The sequence below is a fragment of the Pseudoliparis swirei genome, chromosome 23 (genome assembly GCF_029220125.1).
Source record: "Pseudoliparis swirei isolate HS2019 ecotype Mariana Trench chromosome 23, NWPU_hadal_v1, whole genome shotgun sequence".
In the NCBI taxonomy this organism is placed as follows: domain Eukaryota; kingdom Metazoa; phylum Chordata; class Actinopteri; order Perciformes; family Liparidae; genus Pseudoliparis; species Pseudoliparis swirei.
The window spans coordinates 16875424-16895653 of NC_079410.1; the positions used below are offsets into that span (position 1 = coordinate 16875424).

The window sequence follows — 20230 nt, forward strand, 5'->3', positions numbered from 1 at the left end:
TAAAAGGGAGCGTGAAACACGCGTGTGATGGCACATTAACGTGCACATGCTACACATTTCATTTGCCCAGCGCGGCGATCAGAGGCCGCCGAGGCTCGGCGCTTTCACACGGATAATCTATCAGAGTAAATGTTTAGTCCGCTCGTTTGATGTCCGGTTACTCATTTATGGAAGTTGCGTCACCCGTCGAGCTGCAGCGCCGCCCTCGGAGCATCGATGCGCTGTGGGAAACATGTGGATGTGAATGTTGGTTTTTGCTCCCGGAGCAAAAAGTAGGATTGTTGCAGGAAGTCAGGAGACGTGTGTGTGATCACAGAGATGCCTTCAGGGGAACACGCCGACTCAGAAAAGTGTTACACGTGGTTTATTCCATAGAAACCCTGAGAAACTTATTCTGTGGATGATTTAAAGTGAATTATTTCTGCAATATACAGGACTGTCTCAGAAAATTAGAATATTGTGATGAAGTTCTTTATTTTCTGTAATGCAATTAAAAAAACAAAAATGTCATGCATTCTGGATTCATTACAAATCAACTGAAATATTGCAAGCCTTTTATTCTTTTAATATTGCTGATTATGGCTTACAGCTTAAGAAAACTCTAAAATCCTATCTCATAACATTTTAATATTTCCTCAGACCAAGTAAAAAAAAAGATTTATAACAGCTGAGTGTTTGTCAAGGCTCAGGAAACCCTTGCAGGTGTTTCGAGTTCATTAGACAATTCAAGTGATTTGTTTAATACCCTACTAGTATACTTTTTCATGATATTCTAATATTTAGAGATAGGATATTTGAGTTTTCTTAAGCTGTAAACCATAATCAGCAATATTAAAAGAATAAAAGGCTTGCAATATTTCAGTTGATTTGTAATGAATCCAGAATGCATGACATTTTTGTTTTTTTAATTGCATTGCAGAAAATAAAGAACTTCATCACAATATTCTAATTTTCTGAGACAGTCCTGTATATATAAAATATATATATTATATGATATAATATATATAAATATACTTTGAAGATCTAATTTATTTAATATATAAATATATATTGCATAACTAATTTATTTTATATATATATATAATACATAATATATAGTATATAGAATATATATATTATATAGAATAAATATATATTGCAGAACTAATTTATTTTATATATAAATATATATTTATAACATTTCTGTCAATGTTGTGTTCAAGGAAAGTTTATAGGGACGTAAAACACAACATTAACACATTTTATAAATTGGACACGTTTATTTACCCGTCCGGCCTCCAAGGAATTTGAAAAACGTCCCCGTGCTGTGGCAGAAAGAAACGATGCCATGGCACTTGTGAGGGTGAAGCACAACAGGGAAGTTGCAGGTCGGACAGCTAAACAATAGCAATACATCGATATTATATTTTATTGATACGAGATATCATCGTAACATGGCGCGCGTTCTCTTGTCCTGGCTGCATTACAGCAAAGTAATTGTACTTTTCCCGTTTTATAATTTGCCTTCAACTGTCATTATATCTCCATAACTATTTATCAAAAGCATCATTGAGTAAATATTTGGTAAAAGCACCAGTAGTCAACGCCGCAGCATCAATAGAGGTATCAAAATGTCGCTGTGCCGTATTAAACAACGAGCTGGAGCTCAATGTGAAGCTCTGATGCACAGTAGTTTCACATCGTCATTTGATCAATGTTACTATAAAAGATACGTGTTGTGACTGTGAAGTCGTCCTGGTTGATATGGCAACAGTCAAGGTCTCCGAGTGCAGTCGGAAATACCACAACCACGTATCACTGGGGTGCAAACCGTGGTCGGGGAGGATTTCATTTGTCGCTAGAAAAAAATCATAATGACATTTTTATCGTTGACCGACCGCTCAGCTCCAGCTGTCGTCCTTTGCAGATGCGAAATCAGAACATATTTGAACCGCAGTTGTAGAACCCTGTAGAATAGCGCCGGACGCTGCCAGGCGCAATAGAGACCGTAGAGAGGCCGTAAAAGAGCGCCAACACACTGAGGGAGGATGGGGCTGAAAAACAACGAGATGTGAAATATGCAAAAAGATTCTCAAACAACAGGTTTTTTTAAAGATCTTCCGAAAACCAAAAACTGTATGGCCCACCAAAATAAAGCAGACTTAAGTGTTTCTGCAGTACTTCTACACTGAAACAGCCTGAATATCAAATGTAAAATAGAAATAACGCGACTCTACAATTCCATGTTAAGGTTATGCCTGCCACAGATACCAGGTCGGTGTGTGTATATATATATATATACACACATTGAAGAACTAATTTATTTAATATATATATTTATAAATAATTTATCTATATTGCAGAACTAATTTATTTAAGATATATATATAAAACACAATATATATGAATACATATTGCAGAATTAATTTATTTTATATATATATATTAAATGTACTCTATATTTATAACATTTCTGTCAATGTAGTGTTTTAGTAAAGTCTATTAAGCCTCAAAATACGAGTTTTCTACCTCTTTTGGATCAGTAGAAATCCGCTCCTTTATATATCCAGTGTCAGCTGGCAATACAATTGGAACGAGGTTGAACTATTTTAGGCATTGCAGAGATATTTCAGGCCTCTGTTGATTTCTTTAAATATCCCTCTGTGGTTGTTTTCCTAATATCACTTCATATTTCTACTTCCACTTCACTTCATCTGCTTCCTGTGCAAAAGATGCAAGTCAAACAGCCTCACCCTGGGATCCATTATCAGAATCATCTCTCCCCCTGGCCCCCCCGAGCTCATTAAAACATACAAATAGCTGCCTGACCCATTTCTTGGCCCCCGACTTGGTTTGAATACGATCTAAAGAGACACCAGGTGTTGCAGAGGGGTAGTCCAGCTTTAATACGGTTAATTAAATGCAAGAAGGGAGACCAAACTGTCATAATCCATCCACATTGTGCAAATGGAAATGATCTCCATGCTCATTGTATATTAATTAGTGCTGTGAAAAATAACGCGTTAACTCAGTTAATTCAATTACAGGTTTAACTAGTTTTTTTTAAACGCATTTAACGCATGCGCAGAATGAGCTTCCAATCCGTCTGTTGTTGGTCGTCGGGACGAAAAAAAAGTCACTTACAAAATGAGCTTCCAAAACACCACTTCAATCTGAACTCTGTCCGCTCTCATGCAGACGGTCTGTTCATCGGTAATGATCCTTCCGCAGGTTCACCTCCGGAAACCTTGTTACGACTTTTACTTCCTGTAGATCAGGGTCTCAACACGTCGATCGCGACCTGCCAGTCGATCGCGGCGTAGTGTTGGTGGATCGCATGACATTAAAGAGATTGGCCCGCCCCCTGACATGTTCTCTAGAGCACGTCTTTGTTCTTTTATTAAACTAAACGTCTGTTGTTGATCGTATCTCCACAGCAGCATGTCATTTCTGTCTCTACGCGTTGCGTTACCACTTATCGATCTCCGTCTCGCGCGCCACAGAGCTCCGTGCGCGCATCGACCGAGCAAAAAAAGTCACTTGTCAATCTGTCCACCTGTCCGTGTCCGGCGGTGAGGTTTCAGCTTTGCAGCGGTGTCCCGCCGTCCCTTTCATCACGGCCCAGTTCATGAAGAAAACCCACACAGTCAGTTTGCCTCAGCAGCTGCTAGAGGAAGACTAGAGGCCTTTAGATTGTATCATGGTGGAGTTAATGGTTGACAAACAAGAGAAACATGTTCTGTTTAACCCTCCTGTTACCTTTACATTTACTAACATATTTTACCCTCGGGGTCAATTTGACCCCAGCAATTAAAACCTCCAGAAAATTATTAGAATTAATATTGCTTCCCAAGTTTAAGTGTGAGGTACTTTATGTTTGTTTGTTTGTTGACTACCTAAATAGCCCTTTAAATAAATAAAAAAGTTGATATTTATTATATGTTTGACAGTGAAAAACAGCCTGGGGTCAGATTGACCCCAAAGAACACCGACATTAAACATTGAATGGGGTCAAATTGACCCGAAAGGTAACAGGAGGGTTAAACATTCTGTTTAGGATGAAGATGTATTAATGTTCCATATGGAAGAAAACTGCTAAATAACTGCTGAGTTGCAGCACCATTGCATAGAAGAATGTATAAATGTATATATCCATCTTTTGTCATAAATCTCTATGTTCTCACAAAATATACCGAGAATATCGGTAATATGTGATTAATCATGATTAATCCACAAAAACCTGTGATTAACCCGATTAAAAATTGTAATCGTTTCACAGCCCTAATATTAATCAGACTGACCGTGTATTATAATGGAGGTATTCTCTTTCATTCCGTGGTTAAAATAGGTTAACACATGCTTTAAACAAATATTGAGGGCTGCATATCAGAAAATAGTCCAAATTAGTTCACTCTAGTTTCTCAAGGTCCAAGATGGTTCCTTTGAATGTCTCGTTTAGTCACAAAACCCAACGACAGACGGTTTAAATGGACTTGGAAACAGAGAAAAAGCAGAACATCTCCATATTGGAGGCTGAAAACATCCCTCCTGCCATTTTAGAAATACTTTTAACGAGAAGTCAATGATCAAAATGATTTCCCATTATCGTTTCGGCTCTAAAAAGTAGTCCCGTTCCTGAGCCGATGGACGGGGTCATCAGGGGTCAAAAGTAGGTCCAATGTGAACCTGTGTGCCTCTTAGCCCCAAATGACGAAAACGCAGCTTAGAAACAGGTATACGCCAACCTAAACATTTATAAATAAGACTAATTATTCACGGGCATAAAACATCGACTACCAATACTGGGATCAAAGTTCTTGTCCCAGACATGTCCGACGTCCTTGACCCTTATTCCCAGAGCCACGAGCAGAACCATAATGGCGTCGCTTTATTTCATTTTTAACAGCCGAGCTCGAGTGGCTCCGACTGCTCGCTCGGCGTCGGAGCGATCGCAGCGTTTCCAATAAAATGTTGATTTACGAGCCCCAAGCTGACCGTATCTGCACCGCGGGCTGCCCCCCCACCCCCGACGAGAGAGCGATGGCTCCGCGCGCCTCATACGTTATGCAAAGTAAGAGAGCGGTAAAGAGACAAGAGGCGGAGGCAGAGGTATGAATGTGACAAGCAGCTGGGGGGGGGGGGGGGGGGCTGAGCGATGGCTTTTATCACATATAGCAAACAGCAACAAAAAGGAAAATCAGGGCCGGGGGGGTTTCTGTGTCCCGGGCGGTGCCATCCGTCATGTGGCGACGCCGATTCACGGGCCGGAAACTGACAGCTCGCTGCAGGCCCCGCCCCCCTCCAGGGGCCCTTTGTCAGCAACCAGAGTCTTCAAGAAACCATTTTACGCCACATAATGGACATCCGCAGCCTGGGAGGCTTGACTGGGACAGAGCAGCAATCAGTGTGTGTGTGTGTGTGTGTGTGTGTCTGTGTGGAAACTGCCGGCATTCTCAACGCAGGAAGTGTCATCAGGGAGACGCGGGGTGGGGGAGGTGATAATAGAGTCGATGACTGAGCTTCACCATCGTGGCAGAACGTCCAGCTCCCCTGAAACGACATCGTTCCTCCAGCTGCTCGGCGACACGAACTCGTAGCAAATCAACTAAACGGCAACGAAAGGAAACAACGAGACGTTTACCAAACGCCTCCGACCCAATTAAATGTTAGGCGGTCCTAAACCCTCTCTGACAAACGGGGATGACACCCGGGGAGACGGACCCTCCTCTGTTGCTCCCTGAAAGGGTTTTGTCTCATTTCTTGGGAGTTTCTCCTGATCCAATGAGAGGTCAAAGGTCAGGGATGTCGTACGTGTACAGATTGTAAAGCAAATCTCAAGGACTGCATTCTTTCATCTACGTAATATTTCAAAAATCAGGCACAGCTTGTCTCAAAAAGATGCAGAAAAATTGGTTCACGCGTTCGTTACTTCGAGACTGGATTACTGCAACTCCTTATTAGCAGGCTGCTCTAATAAATCTCTTAGGTCCCTCCAGTTGATCCAGAATGCTGCAGCTCGTGTTCTCACTAAAACTAAGAAAAGAGATCACATCACTCCTGCACTAGCTGCTCTGCACTGGCTCCCCGTAAAATCAAGAATCTCTTTTAAAATTCTTCTCTTAACCTACAAAGCCTTGATTGGTGATGCACCATCATATCTTAAGGAGCTTGTAGTACCATATTGCCCCACTAGAGAGCTGCGATCACTAAATGCGGGACTACTTGTAGTTCCTAGAGTCTTAAAAAGTAGAATGGGAGCCAGAGCCTTTAGTTATCAAGCTCCTCTTTTATGGAACCAGCTTCCACCTTCAGTCCGGGAGGCAGACACAGTCACCTCGTTTAAGAGTAGACTTAAGACCTTCCTCTTTGACAGAGCTTATAGTTAGGGCTGAATCAGGTTTGCCCTGGTCCAGCCCCTTGATATGCTGCTATAGGCTTATAGCTGCCGGGGGACGTTTTAGGATGCACTGAGTACCCATCTCCTCTTTTTTCTCTCCTTAAGGATGAATTTTCATCTCTCAATCACACGTTACTAACTCTGCTTTCTCCCCGGAAGTCCTTTTGACTTTACGTCTCATGGGGTCATCGGACCCTATGAGACGGCATAGATCCAATCTGCCTGATGGATCATCGAGGTCTGGGTCGTGGAATTCCTGCTCCTGAGTACGCCACTGTCCTGTTGAGACTCCGCCCACTCCTCCTCCCCACCGCCATCTGCCTGATGGATCGTGGAGGTCTCCATCGTGGAATATGCCTACTATGAACTATTCATACACTCTGTCATATTCATTGAATGTATTTAAACTCTAATCTGTCCTTCTGTACACATTACATCTATTGCATCTGTCCATCCTGGAGAGGGATCCTCCTCTGTTGCTCTCCTGAAGGTTTCTTCCTTTTTTCCCTGAAGGGTTATTTGGGAGTTTTTCCTGGTCCGATGTGAGGTTTTGGGGCAGGGATGTCTATGTGTACAGATTGTAAAGCACTCCGAGACAAATTTGTAATTTGTGAAATTGGGCTATACAAATGAACTGAATTGAATTGAATTAAAGAATTCGTAATTTGTGATATTTGGCTATATAAAAATAAACTGAAAATGTAATATTCAAACCAATAACAGCTAGTAACTAGAATGCACACATATACATACCTTCGTACCTTCATTTCACAAGATTGGGCATTGAATTATGAACATTTTGGCATTAGTTTCATGCCAATTGGATAAAAATTGGCATGAAAAGAAGATTTTGACCTTTTCATGACCTTGACCTTTGACCCGAGCAATCCCAACATCTAATCAAATGGTCCCCGGATAATAACCAATCATCCCACCAAATTTCATGCGATTCGGTTTAATACTTTTTGAGTTATGCGAGTAACACGCATACACAAAATTAAAATAAATAAATAAAAAAATACACGGCAATCAAAACATAACCGTACGCATTTTCAATGCGAAGGTAATTACACGCGTCGTAAACCTTCTCGCGTGATCCTAGTCGGCCAATCACAGGTGTGTATTCTGTTATGCCCAAACTCACACACACGGGAGCGACAGGAGAGACCGGATGGATGGAACACATGAGCAATGTTGGGCGTAAAAAAAATGGCTGCCGAAATGTTGTCAACACAACATTTGTATTCTTTCCAATCCTTTTCGAGGAAGGTAGACATGAAAACTAAGAAAAGGAACTGACTTTGTAGCAACAATTAACATGAGAGTGGCACTTGAGACAAAGCTAAACTTGAACTTGAACTGAAGGCAAAGGCAGTGATGTGGATGATGAAGACGATGACAGCTAAGAGGTGATGAAGGTGTGCCGGGACTGCAGCCACCACTTTTAACCACCGGTCTAAACGCGCTGCCATAGCAACTCGTCTCAACAGTTGGGTCAAATTAACTCCGTCTGGACCGAGGCCTATGTTGTTAGTGATGATGATGATGATGATGATGATGATCACACCCACACATGACTGGCTGTTTACTCTTGTGCATATGGACAAGCCGAGTAGAGTAAACAGCGAGTCATTCGTGGGTGTGATCATCATCATCATCATCATCACAAAACAGCTATTTAGGTTAGAGACTGTTTTTTGTGGTTGTTGTTTTTGCGACACCAGTCTTGCATCTGTATCAGTATATCTATACATGTTCAGGGGTACGTGTATTCCTTATTTCCACAATGACGTCATATGGAGACCGAACACTGCCGTCCCGTCTCCATCCTCCTCACACGAGTGTTTGGAGATAACTAACTGACAATTCATCTGCTTTCTTCGCAAGCAGAGTAACTAGATGTAGTTTGTAACAGCACGTCGTCAGAAACTAATTGGTTGCCAAGCAGGAATAAACATGAATGAATGAAGCGTCTTACCTCGCAGGCGGCGCAGCTCCCAGCGATGACGCAGGAGTTACGATAACGGACCGCTCGCGCGTTGCTGTGCACGGCGTCACGCGGGGGCTTTTGGGGGGACTTGTGGAGCCCAAACTGACCGTAAATTCACCAACTGAGAGGTGGGAGGGACTTTATCCCGGTGCGCGTGTGCGTGCGTGCGCGTGTGTCTCCGCTAGAAGACGAGGTCCGGTTAGCTTGTTCCGCTATCAGACGCCAACAACAACAGGACCGCTGACCCCGCGACGTGACGTCACTGTTCTGCTCTCTCTCGCGCTCCCCCAAAACTTGCAGGGTAAAAGAACGAGCCCCGCCCTCTTACTCTAACTTTCGACCAATCACAGGAACGCTGTCTCACACATCACTGTGATTGATCGCTGGTAAAACCTCAAGAGACGTTCAGGGGCACCCTGGAAATCTCAATACTTGTGGCAAACTCGTGATACACCAATGACAGTGAAACACTAACAGCCTCAACCGCCCGAGGCCATCACATGAACATCTTTTAAAAGTTTTAATAGTAGTTATTACCAGCTGCTAGGACTATCAGGACATTTATTATTTAATTTGTTAAACTTGAAGAAGCAGTTTTTTTAACCACAAAAACTAGAGAAGAGTATATGACGAACTTATTAGCTACACAGTAACATGTATTAAGTCGTTTCTGTCCAACTGATAACTGTAACGTTGAACTTACGAATAAAATATATACGACTCATTTACTCTTTAGCTTACATTTAATATTCCCCTCAATGAAACAATTTAAGTGCTTTCATTAAATATTAATTACGCAGGGCGGCACCTTTAAGATTTTAAGAACGCATTAAAATGTGAGCAGCGGTTGAGATGCAGCTAATTTAACCACGTCATATCCTCGACTGCAGAGGAGTTCAGTTGGTATGCATCATATTTCATAAGCTTGTTGCCTTGTTTGAGGCAACACGCTTGAGCCTCTCTTATGTATCTCCAGTTGATCCAGAATGCTGCAGCTCGTGTTCTCACTAAAACTAAGAAAAGAGATCACATCACTCCTGCACGAGCTGCTCTGCACTGGCTCCCAGTAAAATCAAGAATCACTTTTAAAATTCTTCTCTTAACCTACAAAGCCTTGATTGGTGATGCTCCATCATATCTTAAGGAGCTTGTAGTACCATATTGCCCCACTAGAGAGCTACGCTCACTAAATGCGGGACTACTTGTAGTTCCTAGAGTCTTAAAAAGTAGAATGGGAGCCAGAGCCTTTAGTTATCAAGCTCCTCTTTTATGGAACCAGCTTCCAATTTCAGTCCGGGAGGCAGACACAGTCACCTCGTTTAAGAGTAGACTTAAGACCTTCCTCTTTGACAGAGCTTATAGTTAGGGCTGAATCAGGTTTGCCTGGTCCAGCCCCTTGATATGCTGCTATAGGCTTATAGCTGCCGGGGGACGTTTAGGATGCACTGAGTACCTATCTCCTTTTTTCTCTCCTTAGGGATGAATGTTCATCTCTCAATCACACATTACTAACTCTGCTTTCTCCCCAGAGTCCTTTTGACTTCACGTCTCATGGGGTCATCGGACCCTATGAGACGGCATAGATCCTATCTGCCTGATGGATCATCGAGGTCTGGGTCGTGGAATTCCTGCTCCTGACTACGCCACTGTCCTGTTGAGACTCCGCCCACTGTTGAGACTCCGCCCACTCCTCCTCTCTACCTCCATCTGCCTGATGGATCGTGGAGGTCTCCATCGTGGAATATGCCTACTATGAACTATTCATACACTCTGTCACATTCATTGAATGTATTTTAACTCTAAATCTGTCCTTCTGGTCACATGACATCTATTGTTCTGTCCATACTGGAGAGGGATCCTCCTCTGTTCTCTCCTGAAGGTGTCTTCCATTTTTTTCCCCCTGAAGGGTTATTTGGGAGTTTTTCCTGGTCCGATGTGAGGTTTTGGGGCAGGGATGTCTATGTGTACAGATTGTAAAGCACTCCGAGACAAATTTGTAATTTGTGAAATTGGGCTATACAAATAAACTGAATTGAATTGAATTGAATGTATAAAATCAAAAATATTAAAAGTGGCAAGATTGCCATCTAAATATTGGGTTTAGGGCCCTTATTGGGTTTCAAATAGTAGGTTCTCGTTCCAGGATGGGGCCGTGACCTTGGCATAATTTGACAAATGCGATTCATTTTCCTGCAGGTTTGCTACCTGTCAATGCCCCCCCCCCCCCCCCTGGAATGAGCCTTCCCTGGAATGAGCCTTCCCTGTCACAGTCTCCAGCCCGGAGCCGCCTCCATTTACGTCTCATTATGGAGAGAATGCTGCTCCATAACTCCACGTTCTCAGCTCCGGGACCCCATCTGGTGTGTTCACGATAACACGCCCCCCCCCCCCCCTGTGCCTAAGGGGGTTTCCACTGGATGCCGTGCTAACTACAGCAGGAAAGCAAATCACATGAGATGGAATTTATTTTCCAATCACAATGAAAGAGGGGAACACCTGCTGCCCCACCCCCCCCTCTTGATATGTGCTGAGCATTGCCCACATGACGTTATTATGGTGTGACAGCGATGGCATTTGTCCTCGCGGCGAGCCCCTCCTCATGACGGGCACGCAGCAGCGTGATCAAACCTGAGGGAGGAGGCGACGTTATAAAACTCAGAGCTAGTCGGGTGGAACTAAACGAGACTCCCGAGGAAGCCACCCGAGGTATTTGGTGTGTCGGCACACGAGTCACATATATCTACTGTTTAATAGCTGCGATACACTTTCTTAAAGGGACAGTACGTAGGATTTGAGGGCGGGATTTGTTGCTAGAAATTGAATGTAATATTGTTGACTGTTTTCTTACGTGTCACCCCCAAGTTAGAATCGTTGTGTTCGTTAGCTAAGAATGAACCCTTCACAGAGGGCACCGGGTCCTCTTCACGGAGTCCGCCATGTGGTCCTCTTCACGGAGTCCGCCATGTGGCACCGCCACGCTACTACAGGCGGCCCAGAAGGGAACAAACCAAACACTGGCTGCAGCGAGAGCCTTTTTTAGTTTTTAGTTTTACGTTACCCAAAGGCATTTGGAAAAAGAGGGGTGAGGGGAAGGGTGTTCAGTCAGATGCAATCTGCAACCTCACCACTAGATGTCACTAAACCCTATTACTCTTAAGACGAGACACTACCGAAGAAAATACATCGATTCTTTTTAATGCACTTTCTTGGCCTCCATTACAAGTCTTCTTTCAGACAGGTGGAAAGAAATACACCCAAAATACACATTTGGGGATTTAATTCAAGACACTTTGTTTCGTAACATCTTAGAGAAAGTTATGTTTAGATAATGCCTCGTTTGCAAAATTTTAAATCTAAAACAAACTCATACTAATTGTTTTAATCTAAGTAATAAACTGGGGAAGTTCCATGGTTGTATATTAGTTCATTTATTTGACCGTATTCACATATTTGTCTTACATATACAGTGGTGGCTGGTGGAATTTTTATTTGGTAGGCAATCCAATCAATTTCAGCAAACATCCCAGAATGCAATGCAAAAAAGTATCAAACACACATTTCTACTTTGTATTTAAATATTTAATATTTATTCCAACACTGACATAATAAAGACATCTTATTCATACAATTCAGTATATATATATTTATATTTATACATATATGTTATATAATAATATTCATTATAATATGATATAAAAATACCATATAATATAAATATACAATATAAATATCCTAAATATATATACTAAAATTATAATATCGTATAATATAAATCACATATCACAATCTCAAGGTGGGCGGGGACAGGCGCCGTGGCGCTCTATTGGCCAGCCGCCACTGAATACATCCCTCAAAATAATAAATGTCGTCAGTATTTTCCATTCCCATCTACATTGTGAGTTTGTCATCGGTTCTGGAAAAGTATGCAAATGTGTGCATATTTAATAAGATGAGGCCTGATTTGCATGTTTAAACACAACATTTTCAGAGAGCTTGTAATACACAAAACAATCGTCTGAACCTAAGTGATCAACTGAGGAGGCTTTGTGACATGTTTCACCCTGTTGGCCTTTGAGCTCTACGCTTACGTCCCTTTAAAGCACATTAGCGTTCTCCTGATCTTCGTTGGGCGATTAAAGCGTCAGAATTAGCGGCGGATCCAGCGTGAGCCGAAACAAAGGAGCAGGCGCACTGCAGGAATGCGTGCCTTTGTTGTCCAGCTGATTAATGACCGGCCCCCGTAGACCACAGCTGGAGCTCCTAATGATACAGGGCCGTGGCAGTGTGTGTGTGTGTTCGGGGGGTAATGTGTGTATCTGCAAATTATGGGTTTAAGTGATGGGCTTGAAATCTGACATCAAGGTTGTGTGCTTCTGTGCAAGGGGCGCATTAACACAAGGGTTTCTTAGGTCTTTGTGGAGATTAATCCCGCTCTCGCGTAAATAGGAGGCTAAAGCCAGCGGCGGGTGAGCTTAGCGCAGCATAGTGAGCCTGGCCTTTGTCCCAAGATAATAAAAGAGGACTAGCAGCAGTGCAGGAATGCTTAGAAGTAAACACTACTAATTATTTCATGTCTGCTGTATATATAATATATAAAGTCATGCACAGTGACGCTCGGTGTGAAACATGGCGGGTTCGATGGAGACGCTCATCCGTGCTTTGAGGCGGCTTTAACGCACTTCATCCTGAGTGGACTTATGCCTCCAGCTCTTTCTCTCGCACCAACGCTCGCCGTCCTTTTAGTCTCCGGATTGATCGGCGGAACTATTGAAATGAAGTGTATGTCGCCGGTGTTTATACTCTGAGGGCGAAAGGGAAGGCCTAGTCCGACTGGGCCGATGGGTCCCGCGGGTGCTTCGCGTTCGAGCACTTGCCGGACTCAACGGTCGCGCATGAACGAGTAAATGCGTTAATGCGTTCGTGCGTTTAAGTTCCGTCCGACCGGCTAGATGTCTTTTCGTGCGTGCCTTTGTTTGCAAAGAAGGTTCCTGGCGAAACTCAGCCAATCCAGCCTCTGCCTTCTTTCTTTTGCCCTATTATGTCCCTCTATCATATATTTATATATATATATATATATATATATATATTCATATATATATATAGATATATGTATATTCATATATATTTAGATATGTTATATATACAGGACTGTCTCAGAAAATTAGAATATTGTGATGAAGTTCTTTATTTTCTGTAATGCAATTAAAAAAACAAAAATGTCATGCATTCTGGATTCATTTCAAAATCACTGAAATATTGCAAGCCTAATGCTCTTTATTCTGATTTATTGCTGATTATGGTTTAGAGCTTAAGAAAACTCAAATATCCTATCTCTAAATATTAGAATATCATGAAAAGTATACTAGTAGGGTATTAAACAAATCACTTGAATTGTCTAATTAACTCGAAACACCTGCAAGGGTTTCCTGAGCCTTGACAAACACTCAGCTGTTATAAATCTTTTTTTTTACTTGGTCTGAGGAAATATTAAAATTTTATGAGATAGGATTTTAGAGTTTTCTTAAGCTGTAAGCCATAATCAGCAATATTAAAAGAATAAAGGCTTGCAATATTTCAGTTGATTTGTAATGAATCCAGAATGCATGACATTTTTGTTTTTTTAATTGCATTACAGAAAATAAAGAACTTTATCACAATATTCTAATTTTCTGAGACAGTCCTGTATATAGATATATGAACGGTAGTGTATATATACGTATATATATACGTATATATACAGTATATATTTATAGATATATAGATAGATAATATCTATATATATATATAAAATATATATATTTATATATGGCATATATATAAATATATAAACAGTATATATATATAGTTTATATAAATACAGTATATATATATAAATACAGTATATTTATATATATATATAAATACAGTATATATATGTATATATGTATATATATATATATATATATATATATACACAGTATAAATTTCTGTTTGGGGGTTGTCATTGTAGATGAAGGGGGTGGTGCGAGCAGCCAGAGAGGGGGATGGACAGAGGGATGGAGAAGGGTATATGGCTGGGAGGAGAGGGGAGGGGAGGAGAGGGGAGAAGAGGGGAGGAGAGGGGAGGAGAGGGGACCCGTGGGACGGGCGTTCGATGTGCTGTAAACCATAACGACCCCATAACAGGCACATCCCTCATTTCCACGCTGCTCGGGCCATATCTCATCTAGCGCCCTGACAATCCCTCTGAGAAGGGGGGGGGGGGGGGATTTGGGAGGCGAGGGAACAATTTCATTGAGGGCCAGCCGCCCCACACATGAAACATAGAGTCTTTGCAAATTAGCGATCTTAAGCCTCCTGTTACCTTCACATTTACTGATATATTTTACCCTCGGGGTCAATTTGACCCCAGCAATTAAAACCTCCAGAAAATTATTAGAATTAAAATTGTTTCCCAAGTTTAAGTGTGAGGTACTTTATGTTTGTTTGTTGACTACCTAAAAAGCCCTTTAAATATATAAAAAAGTTGATATTTCTTATATGTTTGACAGTGAAAAACAGCCTGGGGTCAAATTGACCCCAAAGAACACTGACGTTAAACATTGAATGGGGTCAAATTGACCCGAAAGGTAACAGGAGGGTTAATAGTGGATTAGAGCGAGTGGATTTTCTTTTTTTCAGTCAGTCGTTTCATCACAGCAAGAAAAAAACCCATCACCGGCGGTTATTATGGGTTGCCGGGCGGTTATTATGGGTTGCCGGGCAGTTATTATGGGCTGCCGTTCTTTGCCTCCTTTTTGATGTATATGGTCATCCATAAAACATAGACCAGAAGCTGTGTGCACATTAAGAAAGGAGAGAAAACCAGTCTAGTGGCTATTAGTGTGGCTGAGGTAATGGTATATTAATGAACAGGCCAAGAGCTGAAAAATGACTGAGGTTGACCTCTTGATTCATTTAGCACCTCTGGGTGTCTCTGAGCCAAAGGACCGGTCCAGCTGTTACGGTGTGGGTGCTGAAAGAATCAAATAAATCGCTTCTGACTAAAGCGTAAAGTCGACCTAGATTCAAAATATATATTTGTTCCTTAAAAATCCAAGTTGTATGGTTTGTTTATTCCAAAGTGGAATATCAAAATGTCCCCGTCCACGTTTAGTGTTGCCAATAAATATAATTTCATGTTCAACATGTTTTTTTAGCTATTAATAAAGAAGCTACTGCTGACGGGGAACTCATTAAACCATAACCTGACCCGCCAGATGGTCTGAGAAGCCGTCGCCGGGGACTTAATAATAAATTCCTGGCGGGTGATTGGATGAGCCGTCTGCCAATCCATCTCTTGACGAATTGAGCGTAGGGAGAAATGTGTAAACGATAAACATCTTTTTTGGCGCCGTACTTTGCTCTCCTTTCAATTCAGACACACTCTCCAGTTCCCATGGACCGGATGCGATTGGGCCATGGCCCTGCGGATGCCCCGCCCACTCCTCCTCTCTACCTCCATCTGCCTGATGGATCATGGAGGTCTGGATCGTGGTCCATGACTTCTACTAACTATTTATACACTCTGTCATATTCATTGAATGTGTTGTAACTCTAATGATTCCCTTTGGTCACATGACATCCATTGTTCTGTCCATCCTGGAGAGGGATCCTCCTCTGTTCTCTCCTGGAGGGTTCTGCACTTGTTTCCCTGTCAAAGGTTTTTTTTCTATTTTTTGGGAGTTTTTTTGATCCGATGTGAGGTCAAAGGTCAGGGATGTCGTATGTGTACAGATTGTAAAGCCCTTTGTGATAATGGTCGATACAAAATCAACTGAATTGAATTGAATGCAGCGTCTACGCTAACGTCTCTGCTGTCCAAAGCCACGCCCGTTAGCTCCAGTCGATCCTCACAGGGAGCTGATTGGAAACCGACTTACTGGACGTTAAACACTGAACGGCTCAATGCGAAACAAAAATGAGTTTTGGTGTAACACGTGATCTCAGGACGTCACCGAGAATCTAGCTCCCGTTCGGTGTCACGCAAATCGAGGGACTGGACCTAAAAACTGCAAAAGGTTAAGATGCGAACAACCCTGAAAGGTTAAGGCGCTAACGACCCTGAAAGGTTAAGAGGCTAACGACCCTGAAAGGTTAAGGCGCTAACGACCCTGAAAGGTTAAGGCGCTAACGACCCTGAAAGGTTAAGATGCTAACGACCCTGAAAGGTTAAGGCGCTAACGAGCCTGAAAGGTTAAGGCGCTAATGACCCTGAAAGGTTAAGATGCTAACGACCCTGAAAGGTTAAGACGCTAACGAACCTGAAAGGTTAAGGCACTAACGACCCTGAAAGGTTAAGATGCTAACGACCCTGAAAGGTTAAGATGCTAACGACCCTGAAAGGTTAAGGCGCTAACGACCCTGAAAGGTTAAGATGCTAACGACCCTGAAAGGTTAAGGCGCTAACGACCCTGAAAGGTTAAGATGCTAACGACCCTGAAAGGTTAAGACGCTAACGACCCTGAAAGGTTAAGGCGCTAACGACCCTGAAAGGTTAAGATGCTAACGACCCTGAAAGGTTAAGGCGCTAACGACCCTGAAAGGTTAAGGCGCTAACGACCCTGAAAGGTTAAGGCGCTAACGACCCTGAAAGGTTAAGACGCTAACGACCCTGAAAGGTTAAGGCGCTAACGACCCTGAAAGGTTAAGATGCTAACGACCCTGAAAGGTTAAGGCGCTAACGACCCTGAAAGGTTAAGGCGCTAACGACCCTGAAAGGTTAAGGCGCTAACGACCCTGAAAGGTTAAGATGCTAACGACCCTGAAAGGTTAAGACGCTAACGACCCTGAAAGGTTAAGGCGCTAACGACCCTGAAAGGTTAAGGCGCTAACGACCCTGAAAGATTAAGATGCTAACGACCCTGAAAGGTTAAGGCGCTAACGACCTCTCCCTGGGAGAAACACCAGCGAATCCATAAAGTGGTTGTTGGGATGGTTCATCCTCAGGGAGCCTGAATGCACCAAAAGGTTTGTGTCCTCCTGTCGGCGCCGCGGCGACCTCGCCCGCCGGCGGAGAAGTGGCGCCTCAGAAGCGGCATCGTTTTAAAAAAATAGCGGGCCGTGCCCCTCGGCAGGTTTTTCGCAGGCAGAAGGAGAGATGCGTGGTTCTAACAGCTGAGTCTCGTTCCTGCGCCACTCCGGACTTTCATTCATCCTCATCACCACACACACACACACACACACACACACACACATCTGGCCGCCCTCTTCCCTCTCTTACCCGTGTGCTGCGGGATTGTCAGATCAATAGCCGCGTATCATTAACCCACATCCAGTGCTCGAGCTGGAGGCAGGCAGCCTCACACACACACACACACACACACACACACACACACACACACACACACACACACACACACACACACACACACACACACACACACACACACACACACACACCCTTATAGTCTGCAGCATCCCTCTTTCTTCCCTCTAATGTTCGGGGCAGGTTCATGTCCTCTGTACGTCCAGGAGGGGGAGAGACGGACGGAGGTAAAGACGGGGAGGGATGGAGAGGGAAAACAAGCTTTGAATACAAATGAGCTGACACACATCATGCATGATGCCCTCCCTCTCCCTCCCTCTCTCACACACACACACACACTCTCTCACACACACATGTCCCCGCGCTCCGCTCCACGCCTCCTCATCGGAGCGGCCGCCGCACACACGCGAGGTGATCTCAGCCTCTCAGTTTACTGGCCGCCGCCGCCGGAACAAGCTAATTAAAAGAGGGGGGCGGAGGTGGGTGTGGGGGGGAGGGGGAGCGTGTGGAAGATTTTTTGGAGGCTACCGCCGCCGTCTCCGTCTCTGTGTGAGGACCAGGAGGGGGGAGAGCAGAGGGAAGAGGGAGAAGGACGAGTGGAGACAGACGGCAGACGTGGAAGGAGATTTCTTCTTCTTCTTCTTCTTTTTGTGCCATCATTTCATCTGACATGGCCACCGCATAGGAATCTGGTGCCGCGGCGACCGTCAGCTCGGCAACGAGGTATCAGGGGTCTCGGGATGGAGGGATGGAGGGATGGAGGGATGGAGGGATGACTCCTCTCCTGCATGCCGGGGTGATTTGAACTGCCTGCGGCGCCACAACACAACAGTGGTGTTGTGGAAGTCACGTGTGTTTTTCTTGATGTGATCTGTTGTGTGCTTCCTCCCCGGGTCCTTTAAGTGTGTGTGTGTGTGTGTGTGTGTGTATGTGTGTGTGTGTGTGTGTGGGGGGGGGGGTATTCCCCCAAACAGAAGCCCAAATTATCCCACGCTGGGTAAATCCTATTACGGGATTCCTCCTCTCCTTCTTGACCTTTCCTATTTATAGAGGGCAGGGAATGCCGCGTAGTAAGAGGAGGGGTAAGTTTTCTGTTTGTTCGTGACTCAAGTGTATTGTGTGTGTGTGTGTGTGTGTGTGTGCATGTGTGTGTGTGCTTCTGGTACATGTGTGTTAGAATACAAGCGTGCAGTAAGATAAAACACAGGATCCCAGTTGGAAAAGAAATGTGTTCGACAATGTCAGGGCAAAAAAATGCCCTGCTGAACACACACACACACACACACAACCATAAAGGATGGCTCACTGGCAGTTGGTATTGTAACGCTGCATTGACGCCGCACAAATGTGGATGTGTGCATGAAAAGGGTTTGAGAAAATGACTGCACGATCCAGATTGTTGTGCCCAATTATCCTGTGTGTTTGTCCGTGTGTGTGTGTGTGTGTGTGTGTGTCCTGGGGCAGGGTTGTTGGGACTGCAGAGGCAGGAGGACATCGCCGCCTGTGTCTCCAGACCCTCAACCCTTTTGACTCGAGTCCAGACGATTCAAATGTTGTGCTCTCCAAGATGTGTGTGCATGCATCAATGTGTGTGTGTGTGTGTGTGTTCAACTTTCTCCTGTGCAGCACTCATCTCCACCATTTTGATTTCACTTCCCTCGTGTTTTTCTGATTTGCGTGTCGAATCGTCTCCTCGGCTCTCGTCCTCTGACCGATAGATGGGCCATCGGATTAGACCCCCTTGTCACTCGGACCCCGCTAATCAGATCAAACCCGTGCAGCTGCCTCGACACAGTTGGTCAAACACACACACGCACACACAATCACACACACACACACACACTCAGATGAGTGCGTTTTAACCAGCGTTTGGCAGCAACATATTTCCCGGCGGGCGTAATCCAAGATAGCGACGCCAAATTCAAGGCTTAAAAAACGGCGGTCCACAAACCAATGGGTGATGTCACCATGACACAGTTTATGGTTAAATCAGTGTTGTGTTCTTTATTCCTACTTGTGTTCAACAGATCGTTGACAAATCCTCTTAAATTGAATGCGTCCTGACAGTCCCAGAGGTTCATCTGGAGATGGGCGGAGGACGATATTCGCTCTCTTTTGGCTCTGGTTTAGGTCTCCACCGTCTCCACCGTCTCCACCGTCTCCCGAAGGAAACATCGCTGCTAAAGTTGGGCCGTCCCCCAAAAACCATAAAAATTTGTGGTCGACTAATCTAAAATATTTCACAGTGGGTAACATCACCGATAAAAGGTATAGAGTCACTGGATTAGTTGATTTGATTGACAAATCTGCAAGAATTACACAAAAAATCACCCCGATAGTGTTGACCAAACATGGGCTCATAAGTTTCTTGGAAGTTAGTTATCCAGCATGAGAAAAGCACAGATTCACAGTTCAGTTCTTCACATTTTCATTTCATACATCGTTACTATTAAGCTGTCGGTCGCAGCGCTTTACCGACTGAAGATGACACTTCTTAATTTAAGCTTCAAACTTGTCCCCTAAAATCAGCCCCCTGTCACGCTCTGGGATTAGGTGTTTTATTTCCTGTTTTATTTTG

The 20230-nt window shown here is 43.6% G+C and overlaps 2 protein-coding genes across 6 annotated transcripts in view; one reads left to right on the forward strand and one right to left on the reverse strand.

Annotated features, from left to right (window-relative positions):
- LOC130189109 (paralemmin-2-like) overlaps positions 1 to 20230 on the reverse strand; it is an 81363-nt gene that overhangs the window by 19740 nt on the left and 41393 nt on the right. Inside the window, exon 1 of one of the 2 annotated variants that reach the window (XM_056407775.1) lies at positions 8355 to 8613. The exons of the other annotated variant lie outside the window; for it this stretch is intronic. The gene's annotated coding sequence lies outside the window, so the exon portion shown is untranslated. Of the gene's footprint in view, positions 1 to 8354; positions 8614 to 20230 lie in introns of those variants that run through there. 2 annotated transcript variants of the gene reach the window in all.
- Positions 18297 to 20230, forward strand: part of plppr2a (phospholipid phosphatase related 2a) — a 59870-nt gene continuing 57936 nt past the window's right edge. For all 4 annotated transcript variants that reach the window (XM_056407780.1, XM_056407779.1, XM_056407781.1 and 1 more), the window contains exon 1: positions 18297 to 18375. The gene's annotated coding sequence lies outside the window, so the exon portion shown is untranslated. The remainder of the gene's footprint in view (positions 18376 to 20230) is intronic.